At 43.2% G+C, this 21,732-nt stretch overlaps 1 protein-coding gene across 4 annotated transcripts in view; it reads right to left on the reverse strand.

Moving 5' to 3' along the window:
* SLC13A1 (solute carrier family 13 member 1) overlaps positions 1-21,732 on the reverse strand; it is a 56,289-nt gene that overhangs the window by 24,935 nt on the left and 9,622 nt on the right. Inside the window, exon 1 of one of the 4 annotated variants that reach the window (XM_068165368.1) lies at positions 15,310-15,340. The exons of the other annotated variants lie outside the window; for them this stretch is intronic. The gene's annotated coding sequence lies outside the window, so the exon portion shown is untranslated. Of the gene's footprint in view, positions 1-15,309; positions 15,341-21,732 lie in introns of those variants that run through there. 4 annotated transcript variants of the gene reach the window in all.

Raw genomic sequence — 21,732 nt, forward strand, 5'->3', positions numbered from 1 at the left:
GGTAGCTTTTGAAAGGGACTACTCTAAATATGTAATAATAAACCTGGATTGAAGAGTTCAGAGACAGTAAGCAGAGAGTAACACTATGGTGCTTGCATATGGAAAGCTTCAAAGCACCCAAAAGGATTGCTATAAAGGAATAACAGAAAAATACAGGTTAATAAATTCAGGAAGATTGTGATGTGAAATATATTTCAATTGAAGACTGCAAAGAAAATTTCTGATAAAATGTCAGAAGAATGTCAGAAGAATAGAGGGATTTAGTAAACAAAAGGGAAGGCAAACTGCACATAGTCCTGGGGTATTCAGCATTTTCTTTGCTTGAGTCTTCACAAAGGTAAATTGCAGCCAATTCTCTAATGAAATGGATTTTAACATGGAAAAGAGAATGCACTATGGGCATGGTGCTGTAGGAGTGCTGAATATTTAGATTTAATATATGTATTCCAGTCAACATTTCAAGATGAAATTCACCCATGAATCATGGGTGAGAATTCATGCAGTAATCTGAGAACTGGTTTAGAATACATTTGAATATATCCATATCCATATCTAAAATGGTCACCATAACCTCTTTTCATAATGTGCAGAGAGATGTAAGTGCTTCCACCCTGCTCAGCTGAGGTGCTTATACCAGGCTGAGATGAATTACACTCTAAAGACGAGTGTTTCTCTTCACTGAAATCAAAAAGCCCTAAGCAAATGGTTTGGATCAAGATGCCTAACTCAATTTTAGATGTCTGTGCTAACCCTAACCCCTGCCTGTTTGGGAAAAAAGTCTTAAGAAGCTGTCTGCAGCCAAGAACGGCTGCAAGAGACCTGAAGCACTGAGAAAGAAACAACTCTTTTTGCCTTCAGTCTTACAGTTTAAGCAAACAGGATACAGCATGTACTCATCAATAAACAAGGCTGCACTGGATTTATAAACTTCATTTTTATTATTGAATAATTAGCATTCACTCCCTCCTCATCACTGCATGAAGAGGAAAATGTTGCAAATTTTATTAGTGTAGACCATTGACTGGGATCAAAGTGTTTCTTTACCAACAGAGAAAGTTGAAACATTTTCAGTATGAGAACAACATGGATTGTCACCTTTTGAAAGGTGCCACTGAGAACAAATGTTTACTAAATTTAAAGCACACAAATTAAATCCCAAGCAGTGATTTCCTGAGGTCTTGCATACATAAGGCTTTTAACTAGCTCAGGAGATTTTGCCTGGTTGCTTCCTCTTGTTACTGCTCATTATTTTTCCTCAAAAGTGTAACAGATTCTGGGACTGAATCTTCTGGGAGAGAATTAAACTCTCCTTCTCCATACCCTTCTCCCTGTTACAGATGTGGAAGCAAGGATATTAAAGTAGCCAGAATTACACTGAGGATCAGTGGTGGAACTGGATGTGTAGCCACAGGTGTCTCCTGTCAGAGACAGTCTCCCATTGAATCAGTGGTGAAGAGAAATAAGATGAAAGTGCTGTGCTGGGCCTAGATCAAGAATTGTTTCTCTTAAAACCACAGGGGAATCAAAACAACAGATGTTGAGAAAATGCAATAGCACATCTAAGATTTAGCACCTAGTGGTGTCAGATGAAATGTCAGAAGAAATCCCGTCCTGAATAACTCCAGTTTCTAAGTACATATCCAGTATAACAAGAGAAAAATGGTCCAACAACTACAAATGCTCTAAAAGCTCTGCAAGTTAGTAAATCTTTATGGAATGCAGTTTGATGCATTTTAAACTGTATTTTCTCATTTTTCCATTGGACTTCTCCTAAGGAATGGTGTCCTCTAAGCTTAGCAGAATTCCATCATGGACAATGAGATTTTTATGGAAAAGGAAGTAAACTGACATACAGAGCAACAAGAAAATAAGTACCTTTATGGAATTTTAATTATGTGAGATTAAAGACTGAACAATATGCAAGGTTTATCACCACACTGAGGATGGAAGCTTCTGAAATAATTTGGATATTCCATTCCTGTTATCTTTGCCTGATTTGCTGAAGAGTGGTGGTTAAAAAAAGCCTACAACCCACTTTTTCTTTCCAATTTTCCTTGCATTTCTGCTTCTAAACCACAGAACTGTGGAGAAAGTGCTATTTGGAAAAGATTATTGACAACTTTTTGAGAAGTAGTTCACAGAAAGCAGATGAAATCTATTTTCAGCATATGATGAGGGAAGAAGCACATTTCATACCTGCATTCGAGCTATATTCCTGAATGGACAGAACCTGACATATTGAATGTGTTTCCAGACTCCTTACTGCATAAAAGCAAGTAAACTGGAGAGAAACAAAGCCCAATGGCTTTACTTTGAAAATTTCAAAGGCTAAAAAGTCCACTATTCATTGTAAGGAGGTTTTATGATTTCTTTCATTTCTGAATAAAATTCCTCTGTCCTGAGATGATTTTTTCAACGTTACCTGCAGAATAGAATGGAATAGAATAGAATAGAATAGACCAGACCAGGTTGGAAGAGACCTTCAAGATTCAACCTATCACCCAACCCACCTAATCAACTAAACCATGCAACCAAGCACCCTGTCAAGTCTCCTCCTGAACACCTCCAATGATGGTGACTCCACCACCTCCCTGGGCAGCCCATTCCAATGGGCAATCACTCTCTCTGTGTAGAACTTCTTCCTAACTTCCAGCCTAAACTTCCCTTGTTGCAGCTTGAGACTCTGTCCTCTTGTTCTGGTGCTGGTTGCCTGGGAGAAGAGACCAACCCCCACCTTTCTACAACCTCCCTTCAGGTAGTTGTAGAGAGCAATGAGGTCTCCCCTGAGTCTCCTCTTCTCCAGGCTAAGCAACCCCAGCTCCCTCAGTCTCTCCTCACAGGGCTGTGTTCCAAAACCCTCACCAACTTCGTTGCCCTTCTCTGGACACGTTTCAGCAAGTCAACATCCTTCCTAAACTGAGAGGCCCAGAACTGGACACAGGACTCAAGGTGTGGCCTAACCAGTGCAGTGTACAGGGGGAGAATCGCCTCCCTGCTCCTGCTGGTCACACTATTCCTGATGCAGGCCAAGATGCCTTACTTACAGCATTTGTCTTAGAATCAGTTCAAGTTATTCAGTATTCCTAAGGTTGGAAGAGACCTCAAAGATCATCGAGTCCAACCTGTCACCACAGACCACATGACTAGAGTAGGGAAGACACTACTGCCCACTGCAGGCTTGAACTCACGACCTTCCCATTAAGGGTCTGATGCACTACCAAGCTGAGCCACCCTGCTCCCCTCAAAGTGTTTTAGCAATTACTATATAATCTTTCTGAAGCAGAATCCTATCTTCTAGATAGCACAAACCTCCTCTAATATGCTCATTATTCATGCCAGGTGTTCTGTTCCTGTGAATCTTCCCACCAGCATCACTGGCCAGTGATATAAAGTACTATTTCCAAGATGTAAACTACATGTAAAATGCCCTTATAAGTGTAAAATACAAATGAACAACAGGATTTGAAAACAATAAAAAGCCCAGATTCTGGTATCTTACACCTGAAGCACCCTGAAATCTTTACAAAGTCCAGTTACTTGAGACTAATTATACTAAGTCTCTCTCTATATCAGTCTTTGTCTCCCAAACCACTCCTTGGTACACTCCTCCTTGACAGGAGGAGGTGTTGCTCTCTATATCAGTGACCAGTTGGAATCAGCAGAGCTCCACCTGGGCAAGGAAGATGAGCTAGTTGAGACCATATGGGTGAAGATTAAGGGGAAGACAGGGGAAGGTGATGTTACTGTAGGGGGCTTCAACAGGCCACCTGACTAGCAGAACAATGCAGATGAGGCACTCCACAGGCAAGCAGAAGTGGCTTCACATTCACAGGCTCTGGTCCTCATGGGGGATTTTAACCACTCTGACATCTGCTGGAGGGACAATGCATCTGGGTACCAGCATTCCAGGATGTTCCTGGAATGCACAGATGACAGCTTCCTCCTCCAAATTGTAGAGGAACCAATGAGAAAAGGTGTTATGCTGGACCTTGTTCTCACCAATAGGGAAGGGCTGGTCACTAACGTGAGCTCAGGGATAACCTTGGCTGCAGGGACCACAAAGCAATAGAATTTAAGATCCTCAGGGCAACTAGGAGGACTCATCCCAAACTTGCAACCCTGGATTTTAGGCATGCAGACTTTGATTGCTTCAGGGATCTGCTGGCCAAATTATCATGGGACAAAGCCCTAGAGAGAAGAGGCACCCAGGACAGCTGGTCAGTATTCACAGTATCACAGTATAACTAAGGTTGGAAGAGACCTCAAGGATCGTCGAGTCCAACCTATCAACGCATACCCCATGACTAGACCATGGCACCAAGTGCCATGTCCAATCTCCTCTTGAACACCTCCAGGGATGGTGACTCCACCACCTCCCTGGGCAGCACATTCAAGGATCACCTTCTCCAAGTCCAGGAGCAAAGTATACCCACAAAGAGGAAAGCAGGAAAGAATGCTAGGAGACCTGCCTGGATGAGCAAGGAGCTCCTGGACACACTGGCACACAAAAAGAAACTCTACAAGGAGTGGAAGAAAGGACAGCTGGAATGGGGGGCATATAAGGAAGCTGCCTGAGCAGCAAGAGACCTGGTTAGAAAAGCTAAAGCTCAGTTAGTATTAAATCCAGCCAGGGAGAGTAAGGGGAACAGTAAAAATTTCTGTAGGTATATTAATGGTAAAAAGAAGCCTAGGGAAGGTGTGGGGCCCCTCAGAAAGGAAACAGGTGAGCTGGTGATGAGTGACATGGAGAAGGCTGAAGTTCTCAATGACTTCTTTACGTCAGTCTTCACTGGCAAGGGCCCCAGCCACACTCCCAGATAATGGAAGATAATGGCAGGGGCTGGAAGAAGGAACTGCCCATAGTCAGTGAAGATCAATTCATGACCATCTGAGGAACCTCAAAGTGCTCAAGTCCATGGGACCTGATGGGATACACCCAGAGGTGTTGAGAGAGCTCGCAGATGAGGTTGCTAAACCACTCTCTATTATACTGCAAAAGTTCTGGCAGTCTGGGGAGGTCCCCACTGACTGGAAAAGGGGAAATATAACCCCCAGTTTCAAAATGGGAAAGAGGGATGACCCAGGGAACCATAGGCCAGTAAGTCTTACCTCTGTGCCCGGTAAGATCATGGAGCAGATCCTCCTAGAGGCACTGCTGAGGCAGAAGAATAACAAAGACATGATTGGGCACAATCATCAGGGCTTCACCAAGGACAAATCCTACCTGACAAACCTGGTGACCTTCTATGACAAGGTCACAGCATTAATAGATTAATGCTGAGCAACTGACATCATTTACAGGGACATGAGCAAAGCCTTCTATGCTATGCTATGCTATGCTATGCTATGCTATGCTATGCTATGCTATGCCATGCCATGCCATGCCATGCCATGCTATGCCATGCCATGCCATGCCATGCCATGCCATGCCATGCTATACTATGCCATGCCATGCCATGCCATGCCATGCTATGCTATGCTATGCTATGCTATGCTATGCTATGCTATGCTATGCTATGCTATGCTATTCTTTGACACTGCCCTGAACAGCCTCCTGGTTTCCAGGCTGGGGCAGTATGGGTTTGATGGAAGGACAGCTCAGTGGATACAGAACTGGCTTGATGGACACATCCAAAGGGTAGCTGTCAGTGGGTCCATGTCCAAGTGGAGGCCAGCGACAAGCGGAGTCCCTCAGGGATCAGTACTGGGACCAGTCTTGTTTAACATCTTTGTTGGCGACATGGACAGTGACATTGAGTGCACCCTCAGCAAGTTTGCTGATGACACCAAGCAGACAGCTGGAGGTAAGGGATCCATCCAGAGGGACCTTGAGAGGCTGGAGAGATGAGCCCATGACAACCTCATGAGCTTCACAAGACTAAGTGCAAGGTTCTGAATCTAGGTCAGGACAATCCCAAGCACCAATAAAGGTTGGACAGCAACTGGCTTGAGAGCAGCCCTGAAGAAAAGGACTTGGGAGTGCTGCTGGTTGAGAAGCTCAACAGGAGCCACCAGTGTGCACTTGCAGCCCAGAAAGCCAGTGACATCCTGGGCTGCATCAAGAGAAGCATAGCCAGCAGGGCCAGGGAGTTGATTCTCCCTCTATACTCTGTCCTGGTGAGACCCCACCTGGAGTACTGCGTCCAGTTCTGGAGCCCCTAGTACAAGAGAGATATGGAGGTGCTGGAATGTGTCCAGAGAAGGGCCACAAGGATGATCAGAGGGCTGGAGCACCTCTCCTATGAGGACAGACTGAAGGAGTTGGTGCTGTTCAGTCTAGAGAAGAGAATGCTCTGAGGAGAGCTAATTGTGGCCTTCCAGTGTCTGAAGGGGACCTACAAGAAAGCTGGGAAGGGACTTTTAGGGTGTCAGGTAATAATAGAACTAGGGGGAATGGAATAAAACTAGAAATGGGTAGATTCGGATTGGATGCTAGGAAGAAGTTCTTCACCATGAGGGTGGTGGGACAATGGAAGAGGTTGCCCAGCGAGGTGGTAGAAGCCCCATGCCTGGAGGTTTTAAGAATGAGGCTGGATGTGTCTCTGAGCAACCTCATCTAGTATGAGGTGTCCCTGCCCATGGCAGGGTGATTGGAACTGGATGACCCTTGAAGTCCCTTCCAATCCTAACAATTCTATGATTCTCTTGACCTCTAAAGTGGCTGTAAGCAAGCTGACTTCAGAATTTTAAGCAATTTAGCTTCATCAATGCAATATTGTGCCTAAAGTAAGTAAGTTCTGCTATGAGTGCTGCCTGTGTGGAGCATGACATTAAGCAGATGAGATCAATTCCAAATACTGGAACACATCTGGAAACCTGCCAGGGGAACCTGCCAATCAGCTTCCACAGCATGTTATTTACTTGGTCAGAACCTCTATGCTGAGCTCAGTACTGTCCTTGATGAAGGAAATGCCATACTCCTTCTTTATCCAATGCTTTGCACCACTTTCATTCCAGAAGCTTCACTGAATGTCTCAGCCTTCTCTACATGGCTTTCAATGTGCCCTTTTAAGGATGTCTTTCTGCCTTTGGGCAACTGATTACTGTGCTCCTAAATTCTGGCAAACTTTTCTTGCTAATTATCAATATGTGATTAAAGACCCATGAAGCCTTCAAACACGTTCCATCTTGCTACACATCCTGCTCAGTGACTGACAAGCAATAATATCATTCTTCGAAATACACATCCTCCAGGATGCTGTCACACAACTCCAGCACAAAGCAGAACACTAATCTTGAATCATTTACATTTAACAAATTTTTGCCTTCCAAAAATATGGCCTCCATGTCTATTCTTGTTTAATGATTGCCATGTAGTTGGTGCTGTGTGAATCTAAGATTGCACCGTGCCCCAAAGCTTTAACTGATAGCAAATCTTCATGGTCAAGTCTCCTCACCCGAAGAGATGCTCCCAAAGCCTGGGAAAATCTGTGTGCCCACATGACTGGCTACAGAGGCAGATGTGTTTGCCATGTACCATGCTCTCTTGGAGTATTCAGCACAGACTTTTCAAACATCTTTGCACAGGAATGTGTACATTCCTCACAGAACAAGGTGATAAAGGCTGTGCTAGAGCAAACATAGATCTGTAGGCCTTCTCATTTAACCAAGTGCTGATAATATTCCTCAAACATACAAAACACAAGCTTGGCAGTGAATTGCAAAATGTATTTCTCAAAATAATGCACAATTTTCAGAAAGAAAATATCTGAGCTACAATGAAGCAGATGCCACTGATTAAACAAAATGCCATGCTTTAGATTTTTATCCTTGCAGAGGAGGAATGTTTTGTTTGTTCTTTTGTTTTTGGTGGTTGTTTTTATTTTTCCAGTTGCACAAAATTATTTCCAGATCAGGGTTTTAATTTTTGAAGACTACATGCTCAAGCCACACCTTGAGTACTGTGGCTACTTCTGGGACTCTCAATATAAGAAGGATATTGGGACTCTTGAATGTGTCCAGAAAAGGGCAGCGAGGCTGGGGAGAGGCCTTGAGCACAAGCCCTGGGCTAGGGAGAGGCTGAGGGAGCTGGGGTTGTTTAGCCTGGAGATGAGGAGGCTCAGGGGTGACCTCATTGCTCTCTACAACTGCCTCAAGAGAGGCTGTAGCCAGGTGGGGGTTGGTCTCTTCTCCCAGGCAATCAGCACCAAAACAAGAGGACACAGTCTCAAGTTGTGCCAGGAGAAGTTTAGGCTCGAGGAGAAAGTTCTTCCCAGAGAGAGTTGTTAACCATTGGAATGTGCTGCCCAGGTAGGTGGTGGAGTTGCCCTCCCTGGACGTGTTAAAAAAGGGATTGGACTTGGCACTTGGTGCCATAGTTTAGTAGTCATGAGGTGTTGGGTGACAGGTTGGACTTGATCTTTGAGGTCTTTTCCAACCTTATTGATTCTATGATTCTATGAAGGTCAAGTTGGATGGGTCTATGAGCAACCTGATCTAGTGAAAGATGTCCCTCCCCACATCAGGGGAGGTGGACTAGATAACCTTTAAAGGACCCTTCCAACTCATACCATACTATCTTTAGTCTCACAGAGAGTGAAAAAGCAGCAGGAAAAAAACACCCATTAGCCTAGAGTGGCACTATACCATGAAGCTTTTTTTACAGAGTTCTTCCTGACAACAAAATCTATTTTATGCAATTGTACATCAAGTAAAATTTGAATCAATCATACCATAACGATGTTTGTTGAGAAGCAACATGAGAAGGGAAAATATTTAAACAATTTCATTAGTTGTTTGCTATCTTAAGAACTTTTGTTGTTTAATTATTTCAGGTGATGACAGCTAATTGGAATTGGTATAATGTTGCAATTTATATTTTCTGTGTGTCAATAGCATTACGGTGTCATTAACTAGGCTGGATTTTGTCTAAGATGCTTGATCAGTTGGATGCTGTTGAGGAAAGTTGTTAATCATCTAAATCCATTAATAATAATATTTGCTTTATATTCAGAACAGAGTTCAGCTTCTGTTTTCTTGGATGGCACGGAGGATCACTGCAAAGAAGAGTACTAAATTTATTGTGGTGAAACACAACATTTAATATAGTTTGTTAAACATACATAGGAAGTTTTAAGTTATCAAAGTCACTACATGAAATTTCTCAGTGGCATAATTATTCTAAACTGGCAATTCCTAGACTTAAGACTTAATCTTCCCCACCATTGGCAACAATAAACACTCAGACAAACGGATTGCAAAAGTGATGGAAAGTTTAAATAGAAAGCAGTGAACTTTTACAGAAAGCCAAAAGCACAGTGACAAAGATCCCAAAGCACACCCAGACAGATCCCATCCCCACCTGAGGGTACACCCAAGTCCCCCAGGGCTTCTTCCCCCTCCCACTGCTAGGCTAGTCTCAGCTGGCCAGACCTGAGACTGCCCATCCTCCCATGACCTTGGGCCTAGCCAGGCCCAAAGCCAGGAGACATCTCTCCCAGTTACCGGCTGACGGAGGAGGAAGAAAAGAGGAGGTGCTAGACTCTGCACTGCATCTTATAGTGGTGCAAAGAATTGTGGTAGGAAATACTACATAATTTCCTGTGTCCACCCCTCTGGGCTGGACTTCTGGACACAGGAAGTAAACATTGCAGGGGGGCACCCAGCTCAAACTGCAACAATCTCCTTTTTAAATTTTAATTTTATAGTTACTAATAACATTAACAGTTTGTTTCCTTTCAGTAAAAGACAACTATATTTTCATTTTATTCATGCTTTAAAAGCCCTTACATTTATTTAACACTCCTCTATCCCCTTTAACTTTGTAGGAAAATGAATGCTTTTTCTTTTACTCCAGGTGGCATTTTATTGATCAAGTTTCTATTCTATTCTATTCTATTCTATTCTATTCTATTCTATTCTATTCTATTCTATTCTATTCTATTCTATTCTATGGTCTCCACATAGGAAGGCCAATGCCATTCTGGGGTGGATTAGAAGGTGTGTGACCAGTAGGTCAAGAGAGGTTCTCCTCCCCCTCTACTCTGCACTGGTGAGGCTGCATCTGGAGTATTGTGTCCAGTTCTGGCCCCCTCAGTTCAAGAATGTGTGCTGGGTTATACCCATCCTGGGGGGAGGGCTGTGAGAGCCCTTCTTTCTACAGGAGACAAAAGAAATCTGAGAGGGACTAGATTTCCCTCTCCCAAGAGGAGGGGTACCCCAGGTCAAAGGTGGTCTATTCCACTCCCCCTTCCTGTCCAGCAAGCCTGTAAAAAAAGAGGACACTGTGGCCATTGCACTCTTTCCTCTTCCTCGCCTGCTCGAGAGGACCAAGAGCTGCAGCCAGTCTCCTGATTCTTCCATGTGGTCAGGCCTGGGCTCTCCCTACTGCATCCGTGTTTCTCTAAAGGACAGAAATCCACACACATCCAGGGAAATACAAGACCACCCAGGCTTGGTTTTGTATATTTTCCTATTTATCCTAATTCATTACCCTTGTAAACCCTCCCTGTTACTGCTACATATATATATAGTTAAAAAATTTACTTCTCCTACTTCCAAACTGACTCCAGATTACTTTTGGTGGATTTACCTCCTTCTCTTCCCCCCCCCCCCCCCCCCCCCCTTTTTTTTTTTTTTTCTTTCTCTCCTTTTTCCTTATCAGGGAGAAGGAGGAGTTGAGGGAGGAATTCTCAGTTTGTTACCATCTGAGCTCTTTAACTCCAGTTAAGGCTCAAACCACTGCAGAAAGACAGTGAGCTGCTAGAGAGAGTCCAGTGCAGAGCCACGAGGATGATTAGGGGAATGGAACATCTTCTGTGTGAGGACAGACTGAGGGATCTGGGGCTCTTCAGTTTGGAGAAGAGGAGACTGAGAGGTGACCTCATCAATGTTTATAAATATGTAAAGGGTAAGTCCCAAGCATATGGAGCCAAGCTCTGCTCAGTGGTGCCCAATGACAGCACAAGGGGCAATGGGTGGAAGTTGAGGCATAGGAAGTTTCATGTAAATATGAGGAAAAAGTTCTTCACTGTGAGGATGACAGAACACTGGAACAGGCTGCCCAGGGGGATTGTAGAGTCTCCCTCTCTGGAGATATTCAAAATCTGCCTGGACATGTTCCTGTGTAATCTGGTATAGGTGATCCTGCTCTGGCAGGGGGGGTTGAACTGGATGAGCTTTCAAGGTCACTTCCAGCCCCTGAAATTCTGTTGATTCTGTGATTCACTCTATGTGAGTAGAAGTCCTTTTCTTCTTTTCAGAACTTTTTTGTTTTTTTTTAACTTGACCCAAAACTTCACATTAATACTCTGTTCTCCATGGTAATGGTAAATGCTGGGGGGAAATTTCAACCCACCACAGGAGAATATGGAGAATTTTTCATAAATGTCCATATGTAAAACCACATGAAAAAATACGTCTTACATGTAAAAGTTGGACTCCATAATACTTTTGAGTTTGGAGGTATATCTGCTCTGACAATATTATGTATTTTTTGTCTTTATAAGATTTACCAAACTACTAGATGAGCTCACACAGAGACTTCTCGTTGATGGATATACATATATATATTTTAGTTAATCTTCAGTTTCATTTTCCTTGACCCTTCCTTCAGTCATCCTTTGTCTCTCTTTCAGTGATCAGGTTGCAATCAACAATAAAGCCATGGCAGTCAATTATGTTGATAAGGTCCTGAGAATATTTCATAGTCAGATCAAAATCAGGTTTATCTTGATCAAGATTTTGCTTTCTCATCTTTCACTAGTTTTGGACAATAAGGCTATATATATATGTGTGTGTGTGTATATATATGTCTCAGAAGAAAACATCTTGCTAGAGAAGTTTAAATCTCAGGCTTAAGGCTCCAGTGATGAGAGGAGGCTGCAGCCGAACAACTTCTAGTAGGGTGAGGTAGGAGTGGAGGCAGTCTCAACGCCCATCTTCATGCTCATGTAAATGAATACTTCTGTTACTACTGACTGAAAATAATCATAGAAAATTACTGTGACTATGTCATTAATTAACATGTCTTAAGAACAGTCCAAAATGTAGACACGGTATGGGGATGTTTGCATCTACATCTGCATTGCCCCAGTGCTTACAGTGTCCTTGCCAAGAGTGCTCTGGCTTGTTGCCACATCAAGACTTGCTGCTGTCACATTAAAGAAAGTAGTAAATTCTACTTGATAAGAATATATACTTAGAGATTTATTTTTTTTCAGCATTATCACAGCAATTTTCTGAAAGAGTAATTGAATGGCAGGAAAAAATATCATCTGAGATTTTTAAAAAGATTAAAGCTTCTGAGATGGAAAATGACCAAATGTAAATTCACTTATACTCACAGACTTATTCTGCATCAATTAGTGTTTGCCTTCATTTAGATGAGCAAAGGGTTTTTAACTTATTATCATACAGGACCTTTCACAGCTTTTGGTAGGCATTCTCTTAATGCATTGTCTCATGAGAAGAGAGCACATATGTATCAATGTCCATAGCTTAGGATAGGATAGGATAGGATAGGATAGGATAGGATAGGATAGGATAGGATAGGATAGGATAGGATAGGATAGTTTTCCTCTGTTCCAGAATGGGGTAGTTGGTGATCTGCTCAGCCGCTTGGATCCCTACAAGTCCATGGGACCAGATGGGATCCATCCTAGTGTGCTGAGAGAGCTGGCAGATGAGCTGGCCAAGCCACTCTCCATCATTTTTCAGCAGTCCTGGCTCACTGGAGATGTCCCAGAGGACTGGAAGATGGCCAACGTGGTGCCCATCCACAAGAAGGTCCGGTTGGATGAGCCAGGCAATTACAGGCCTGTCAGCCTGACCTCAGTGCCAGGCAAGATCATGGAACAGGTCATCCTGAGTGCAATCACACAGCACTTACAGGATGGCCAAGGGATCAGGCCCAGCCAGCATGGATTTAGGGAGGGCAGGTCCTGCCTGACCAACCTGATCTCCTATGATCAGGTGACCCGCCTGGTGGATGTGGGGAGGCCTGTGGATGTAGTCTACCTGGACCTCAGCAAGGCCTTTGACACAGTCCCCCACAGCAAACTGCTGGCCAAGCTGTCAGCCCATGGCTTGGACAAGAGCACTCTGAGCTGGGTTAGGAACTGGATGGATGGCCGATCCCAGAGAGTGGTGGTGAATGGTGTCACATCCAGCTGGTGGCCAGTCACTAGTGGAGTCCCCCAGGGATCAGTGCTGGGCCCTGTGCCCTTTAACATCTTTATTGATGATCTGGATGAGGGGATTCAGTCCATCATCAGTAAATTTGCTGACGACACCAAGCTGGGGGCAGGAGTTGATCTGCTGGAGGGTAGAGAGGCTCTGCAGAGAGACCTCGACAGGCTGGACAGGTGGGCAGAGTCCAATGGCATGAGATTTAACACATCCAAGTGCCGGGTTCTGCACATCAGCTACAACAACCCCATGCAGTGTTCCAGGCTGGGGTCAGAGTGGCTGGAGAGCAGCCGGGCAGAGAGAGACTTGGGGGTACTGGTCGATGGTAGGCTGAACATGAGCCAGCAGTGTGCCCAGGCAGCCAGGCGGGCCAATGCCATCCTGGCCTGCATCAAGAACAGTGTGGCCAGAAGGAGCAGGGAGGTCATTCTGTCCCTGTACACTGCACTGGTTAGGCCACACCTTGAGTCCTGTGTCCAGTTCTGGGCCCCTCAGTTTAGGAAGGATATTGACTTGCTGGAACGAGTCCAGAGAAGGGCAACAAAGTTGGTGAGGCGCTTGGAACACAAGCCCTATGAGAGGCTGAGGGAGCTGGGGCTGCTTGGCCTGGAGAAGGGGAGACTCAGGGGTGACCTTATTGCTGTCTACAATTACCTGAAGGGGGGTTGTAGACAGGCAGAGGTTGGTCTCTTCTCCCAGGCAGCCAGCACCAGAAAAAGAGGACACAGTCTCAGGCTGTGCCAGGGGAGGTTCAGGCTGAAGGTCAGGAGGAAGTTTTACACAGAGAGAGTGATTGCCCATTGGAATGGGCTGCCCAGGGAGGTGGTGGAATCGCCATCACTGGAGGTATTCAGGAGGAGACTTGACAGGGTGCTTGGTTGCATGGTTTAGTTGATTAGGTGGTGCTGGATGATAGGTTGGATGCGATGATCTTGGAGGTCTCTTCCAGCCTGGTTTATTCTATTCTATTCTATTCTATTCTATTCTATTCTATTCTATTCTATTCTATTCTATTCTATTCTATTCTATTCTATTCTATTCTATTCTATTCGATAGGATAGGATAGGATAGGATAGGATAGGATAGGATAGGATAGGATAGGATAGGATAGGATAGGATAGGATAGGATAGGATAAACCAGGTTGGAAGAGACCTTTGAGATCATCAAGTCCAACCTATCATCCAACACCATCTAATCAACTAAACCATGGCACCACGCAACCCATCAAGTCGCCTCCTAAACACCTCCGGTGGTGGTGACCCCACCACCTCCCTGGGCAGCACATTTCAATAGCCAATCACTCTTTCTGTGAAGAACTTCCTAACATCCAGCCTGAACTACCCCTGGTGCAGATTGAGACTGTATCCTCTTGTTCTGGTGCTGGTTGCCTGGGAGAAGAGACCACCCCCCACCTGTCTACAACCTCTCTTCAGGTAATTGTAGGCATCAATAAGGTCTCCCCTGAGCCTCCTCTTCTCCAGGCTAAGCATGTAATTTAATCCACAGTGAAGGAAAACTTGTTTCAACTAAAACAGACGTTTCAAGGAAAATACATTTCAGTGAGTAAAAACTAACATTCAGATATGAAATCACACTATAATTCTCCCTTTGAAGTAATACAGGAAAAATATAAATGAGAAAAACATTAATAAATTATTTCTTAACCATTAATATTTCCTTTATAAATAGGTCTGCTTCAGAGATTAGGTCCAGTCTTGCACTGAACCAGGTTTTAAGGCTGTTTAATTTGCCTCATTTGAATTTGAATCAGTATGGAACTCTAACAGCCTGAAAGAGGTATGGCTACCATGCGTCCTCTTCTCTCTGATTCTGAAATAATTACTTATTTCAGATTCAATGCAAACTGTAATTTAATATTAGAAGGCCTATGTTAATTTTTGTGGGAAAATACAGAATTCTTAATTGTACCTAAGAGGATATGTAAAAATCACTGAAAGATGTTATTACTTTGTTATTAGAAGTAATTCTGAACTTGTACTTAGGATCTCAAGATATTTTAAAGAGCCTTTTCTTCCTTGTATGTGTATTCCAGGTCTTCAGCAATTGTTCACTTAAGACCTGTGTGATCCTTTAAAGTCAACATGAGCTCTCAGAACATAGGAGACACTTAAGGAAAAAGAAATCTGTTCAGTTATACTGCAGTCTGGGGTGATACTTACACCTCCTCAGGAGCTGTCCGCGATGGAAGAGAGAATAGAAGCCATAGCGATTTCCCACAGAAATGGCTAAATGCAAGAAAAGGTGCAGGCACACGAATTCTGAAACATGCTGTTTGTTAGCCACTCATCGTCCCATGTCTGGAAATGTTCTGCAGAAGCCTCTGACTCCTAATGATGAATTTTCCTTAAGTTTCCTTCAGAATTCTGCAGAAATTGGTCCTTGAGTAGAGTCGTAGATTTTCCCAGCACCCTGACAGCTGAGTCTGAGCCTCCAGCCTCAGAGGTCAATAGGTTCATACAAGTTTACATCAATGGTGGACAAGGCTTCTCCAACAGGTGAATTCAACAAAATTTGGGAGACAGATTTACAGCATGTCAGCTACTACCTTTGTGGAGAAGATAAGAAGCAGAAATGAATGTCTGTCTATTCTAGATCTTGCTGTATCAGAAAAGAATCATAGAAACTGATCCACAGGGACTTGTCCAGGTAGGCAGGTTGAGTTTCCAGCAACAACTGCCAATACCAATGTCAGATGGACAATTAAATTTTGCAAACATCTTATGCATTAGAAGGATGTGCTCCCTCTCTCTTCAATTTCTAACTGGGAAAAAACAAAGGTAAGTTTTTACATTAACAAGTCCTGTGAACTGGAAATACCTTGCCTTTGCCAGCTCTGCTGACCCACTCTGATTAGCTGCTTGCCTGAAGGACCTGCTGAGGTCAGAGAGATCAAATTAGTAGATTTAGTAGGTGTAAATCAGAAGGAAAGTGACAGAAAACATGGTTTACAGGTCAGGAACCAGAAATATCTTGTATGTCTTACAAAACAACAGATTTTCTTCACATTAATATGAAAGGTTTCATTAGCTGCATATTTCCAGTTCCCAAGAAAATCTGAAGGAACAGGAGGAGACATACATCTTAAAAAATTATGTAATGTCTGGAATTCCTTACTGAATTCAGTCACAGTGAGACGTTAATCACTGTACCCTCTAACCTGGCTTCGGGTCACTATGTTCACTCAATCTTTGCAAAGATTAACAATCACCCAATTTGCACATATAGCTCTGTAAAAGATTTACAGATACAGATTGTAGGAATGAGCTCAAATTATGCCAGAAAGCTTCCTTTCTCTCTCTGACTCTTTCAAACAAAGTCCTGGCTTATGCTAATTCCCTGCCTTTGCCCCCTTGCCCCTCTTTGCCCTCCTCGCCCCCTCCCCAAAATAAATTCCTCCAGCCAGAGTGGGACAATGATTTTCAAAAATAGAAAAAGTAGGTATTTTGTTTTGATTTGTTCAGAATAGGGTAGTTTTTTTCTACTCATATCCCAAGTGAGTATAACTTTAACCATCAAGAGGGCAGAAGCAAATAGTTCATGGAAAAAGATTGTGTGCTTCTAGGTAGCAAGAAACAGCAGCTCTGGACTCTCAAAGACTGGATTCTCACTTAAATGAACTTCCTGACTAACTGTTGGATACAGTTTGAACAAACTGTCAGCATTTTAACTGAATTAACCTTTTCTTTCCTTTCCTGTTGTGTGACACAGTAACTTTCATGGAAAAATCCACCCATACAATCCCAGGTCACCTTCCTTTATGTTACGTTGTTTCCTACCTGACTCAGCAGTTTATAATCTCACTATAGCACATCTACTTGTTCAATACAAAGGAAATACTTCATGGAAACAAGAATTAATGTTCCCAACTCTGGTACTCAAGGCCAGACACTGTACCAATTATTAATCCCCCAACGGGGGCAATATACCTTCTTTTTTTCCTGTATCCTGGTATTTTTCTGTCTCCTGTATCGAGACTGACACAGCTCAATGTTGGCTTATCCTGCATCTCAGCTCTTCCTACAGGGCATTTCCCTGAGAAAAAACAACAGCTGGTTAACAACAACCATTACCCAAACAACCAGATTCCTCCTTCCCGCTCACAGCTGCCAGCAGAGAGCACAATCCTCTGTCCATTGAAGGGATGGTAGCCTGACCTGCTCTTTCTGAAATCAGACATGTCTCTTCTGACTGCTGAGGTCAAGAGAGTTTGCAACAGAGATTTTTTGCTGCGTGTCTTCTCAGCATCCACTAAATGGACTCCTAGTTTATTTAGGTCCTTGCGGTCTAGCTACATACAGACAGTAAGTACTGCTAATCAACTGTAGCCAAGTATGCTAAGAGTGTTCATGATATCTCTCCCTATATGCAGACGCACACTATCCTGAGGTATTCTGAAAAATGGCAATGGGAGGTTAATGAGAGTTTCTGTCAGATTCTGGAAACTCTCTCCTGGCTAATCAAGCAGTCTGCAAATTCCTCTGTCACAAGGTTCAATGATTCCACATTCTTTTGCAGAGTGTCAGGGTGATCTAACAACAGGAAACCTGCTTGTAGTGGTTGCAGAGCAACCAATGAGAGCAATTTTCTCTATTATAACTACCTGGTCTTCAGCTAGGCTCAGATTCATGTTGCTGGAGCTGGGGAATATTCCCTGACACGCTGCAGGGCTAGTTAAGATACTAATTAAATTTTATAAATAATATTTTCTTAATACATAGCTCTGCCTCTCCAGCACAGTCCTTTATTCTGGGCTGGGTTAGCCTAGTTTTGTAACTTCCTGACCACAGCAAATTCTGCACAGACTTCCCTGAGGTGAAAAGGCTTCCCCCTAACCCTGGCAGGAGCTGTCCAGAAGTTCACTGCTTCTCACGGTGGTTCCCATCTCTGAGTTCAGGTTCCAGCTCCATACCTTGTGCTCTCATTACCTGCCTAATGCCTCATCACATTCACTCAGGAGCAATTTCCCCTATCCTGCCTTCTTTCCAGTTGGGTGAAGCTGTCCAAGTTTCTATTTAAAGGACCAGGATGAAAACACCTGTACTAACAAATCAAATGTCAAGCCTCACTGGCTCAAGAATTCCCAACCAAATGTTTGGGGTTTTTTTTATGCCTAGTACTCAGGGCAAGATTAGTTAGACCTTGCTATTCAGCCTTGAAGGCAAAGGGAACTATGCTGTCAACAATCCCATTAAAAGCCCTTAACTCTTACTGTCTTCCTTGTCTGTATTCTCTGACAGTCTACGTAGAAAAGTCAGTGTCATGAAGGCTGAGGCATCACTGCCATGTTTTGGTCATCTCAGCAGTCTGCATTGCACCCTGGTTGTCTTCTCCAAAGCTGAGGTCCTGCTTGCCTCTACAGAATCTGAAAAACACAGCTGCCTATAGCAAGGACAGCAGCATAGACAGAGTCTGATGATGTAGGCAGAAGGCACAGGACACCTCCCTGCCTATGCCCCTCCTGCACACACAGGGAGTGACATATGTCAGCCCTGTTCCCTGTGAACAAGATGCAAAATGGATGATATTTTATCCTGAATTTGAACTGCAGCACAAAACTTTGAGAAAGCTACAGACCAGCAGAAGAGGTCAGGAGTATTGTGAATCTGATCATTACAATTAAGGCACATCCCTTAAGGAAAAAAAAAAAGAAAGGACAATCAGAACAGAATAAGCTGCAAAACAACATTCTTCTTAAGTCCATGCCCTCTGTTATCAATACGGCAAGCAATGGAACTATAGATATAATTGTTGGCAATTAACTTCCTTACCTAATGAAAATTAGCATTGACTAATCTCTATAGCTCAACATATTTGTTTTACAGTTTATAATCCAAGTGTTGCAAATGGTGGCTATGTCAGATTCAGGCAGTGTGGTGAATACTTGCTGATGGTGGCTGAATGTTACATGAACACACAGGAACACCGTGTTCTTAACTGAGTTTCAAAAATCTGTGTGCAGGATTTCCTGCTAATTCACTTCATTTTAAACAACTTTTCACTTACATTACTTTTTTGCAAATATTGCTATTTGCAGTGCTTCTCATTATGTACTGCACTATGATTGAACAAGTGTTCCTTACAGAAACCAGGAGATCAACAGGCTGTTGGTAAACCCTTATTTTATAGAAAGCAGGTGCTGTATCTGTAATTGTAAGAGTGCATGAAGGTCAAAGTTGCAGCACAAGCAACTATTTTTAATACCCACATTTTCTCATCAGCTCTCCTGTTGTGAAGATCAGTACACCTGGAATGGCAGTAAACTTTCAAACCTTTGCAATTATAAAATCTTTACCAGTCTAATGCAGGGTTTGCTAAGTTTATTTATGGGCTACACAATGCACAGTTAGTAGATAGAGACTCTTGAACGTGTCCAGAGAAGGGCAACGAGGCTGGGGAGGACTTTGGAGCACAAGCCCTATGAGGAGAGGCTAAGGGAGCTGGGGTTGTTTAGCCTGGAGAAGAGCAGGCTCAGGGGAGAACTCGCTGTCTACAACTACCTGAAGGGAGGTTGTAGCCAGAAGGGGGTTGGTCTCTTCTCCCAGGCAACCAGCACCAGAACAAGAGGACACAGTCTCAAGCTGCACCAGGGGAAGTTTAGGCTTGAGGTGAGGAGAAAGTTCTTCACAGAGAAAGTTGTTAGCCATTGGAATGTGCTGCCCAGGAAGGTGGTGGAGTCGCCACCCCTGGAGGTGTTCAAGAGGGGACTGGACATGGAACTTGGTGCCATGGTTTAGTAGTCATGAGGTCTGTGGTGACAGGTTGGACTTGATGATCTTTGAGGTCTTTTCCAACCTTATTGATTCTATGATTCTGTGATTCTATGATTTAGAAGGTGAATGTTTATTCATGGTATTCATTCAGCTCTTGTTGTTATTTATATTCTACTTCCCTTACTCTGGCCATTTTGCTGAGATTTTTCTATCAACATTGCCTTGTTCTCAGTATCTGATGCAGCTTTTAAAAGGAAGAATTAGGTTTTCAAGTGTTTTCTTATATTGTTCTTATATTGTTTTTTTCTGTCTCTGTGTGTTCTGTCCTTCCTTTCTATATGCTCCTCAGTGAACTCACTGGCAGTCTGACCTCTACAAAAATCATAATTAAAAGTCTATTCCTTCCAGCTCAATGCATTTCACTCAATGCATGGTTTGTGTCACAGTCAGGAGAAAGGGAGAAGTTTTCAAAACTGCCTTTTCAAAACTACTCCATCGATGTTAGAAGGCTCCAGGTTTCAAAAGAAATTTAACCCTCTGGGTTATTTGTCTCTAGTCTAGGCATAAAATCAACCTGTTAGTTTTCCTTAATTCCTCAGATAATGAATTATAAAAATTAGTATCATGCTCCTGAGATTATTTAAGGTTTACTGGCCTCTAAGGGTTACTTGTCCAAAGGGTTTTCAGGGACGACAGACTTCTCCTGCAGGAAGAGCAAGGGATTAATCGTGTGGAACTTATAAAAATCTTTCAAGCAAAAGACTATCTACCAAGCTTCCCTGTTTGTTGTGGGGTTTGTTTGTTTGTTTGTTTGGGGTTTGTTTCATTTTGTTGTTGATGGTTGGTTGGTTGGGTTGGGTTGTTTTTTCTGTTTTTACACAATTAAGAAGTCAAAATGTGTGATGAGTTAATGCCCATCCTGGAAGCAGGGGTGGGGGAGGGCTTGTGAGAGCATTGCCCTCCCTGCAGGGGGTTTTCCCCCTGGGAAACTAAATTAGTCTGTTCCACTCCCCCTCCCTGCCCAGCAAGGCTATAAAAAGGAGGATACTGCAGCCATTAGGTCTCTTGGCCCCTGCCTTTGCTAGGATGAGGACCACTGGTGGCTCCCTGCTTCTCTGCCACGTAGTCAGCCCTGGTCCTTCTTCCTGCTACCTCCATATCTCTTCAAAGAGACTGGTTTTGCATTCTTATTTTTTTCTCCCATCCATCCTTGTTCCTTACCTTTGTGAACCCTACCTGTTATTGTTACATACATATATATATATTTTGTCTAAAGAAAATTCTTTACTTCTCTACTTTCAAGCCGACTCCCAATTATTTCTTGGTGGATTTGCTCCTTCCTTTTTCTTCTCTATTGGGAAAGAGGAGGGGGGAGTAGGGGAGGGATTCTCAGCCTTGCCCCCATCTGAGCTCTTAAGTCCCAGTTAAGGCTCAAACCAACACAAAATGCCCCCATGGCAGGGGGGTTGGAACTAGATGATCCTTGTGGTCCCTTCCAACCCTGAATGATACTATGATACAAAATGTTTCTCTCTTCTCCATACACTGTAGAGAACCAGTGTATGTTAGATGCCTGAGATTCTGATTCTGCTACAGGCACGTACTGAATGCAGGGTTTAAACAGATGAGGAAAACCACAATGGGAGAATTGAAGAAATTAAAATGTTCTGAACCTTTGACATTCTGAAAACAGCAAAACATATCTGAGAGCAGATAAGATATTCAGGGCAGTTTCTGAAAGCACAAGCAAGAGAATATTAATCCGGTATTTTACTTTAGGTTATTATCATCTTGATGCAATTTTTAGGCAAAATGTTATGAAAGGATAAAATAAGAGGATAAAATATCAGTAAGTGCCAATGGTTTGAATGT

Source organism: Melanerpes formicivorus, unplaced genomic scaffold, assembly GCF_026170545.1.
Source record: "Melanerpes formicivorus ecotype bairdi unplaced genomic scaffold, bMelFor1.0.p_v2 SCAF_3, whole genome shotgun sequence".
Taxonomy (NCBI): domain Eukaryota; kingdom Metazoa; phylum Chordata; class Aves; order Piciformes; family Picidae; genus Melanerpes; species Melanerpes formicivorus.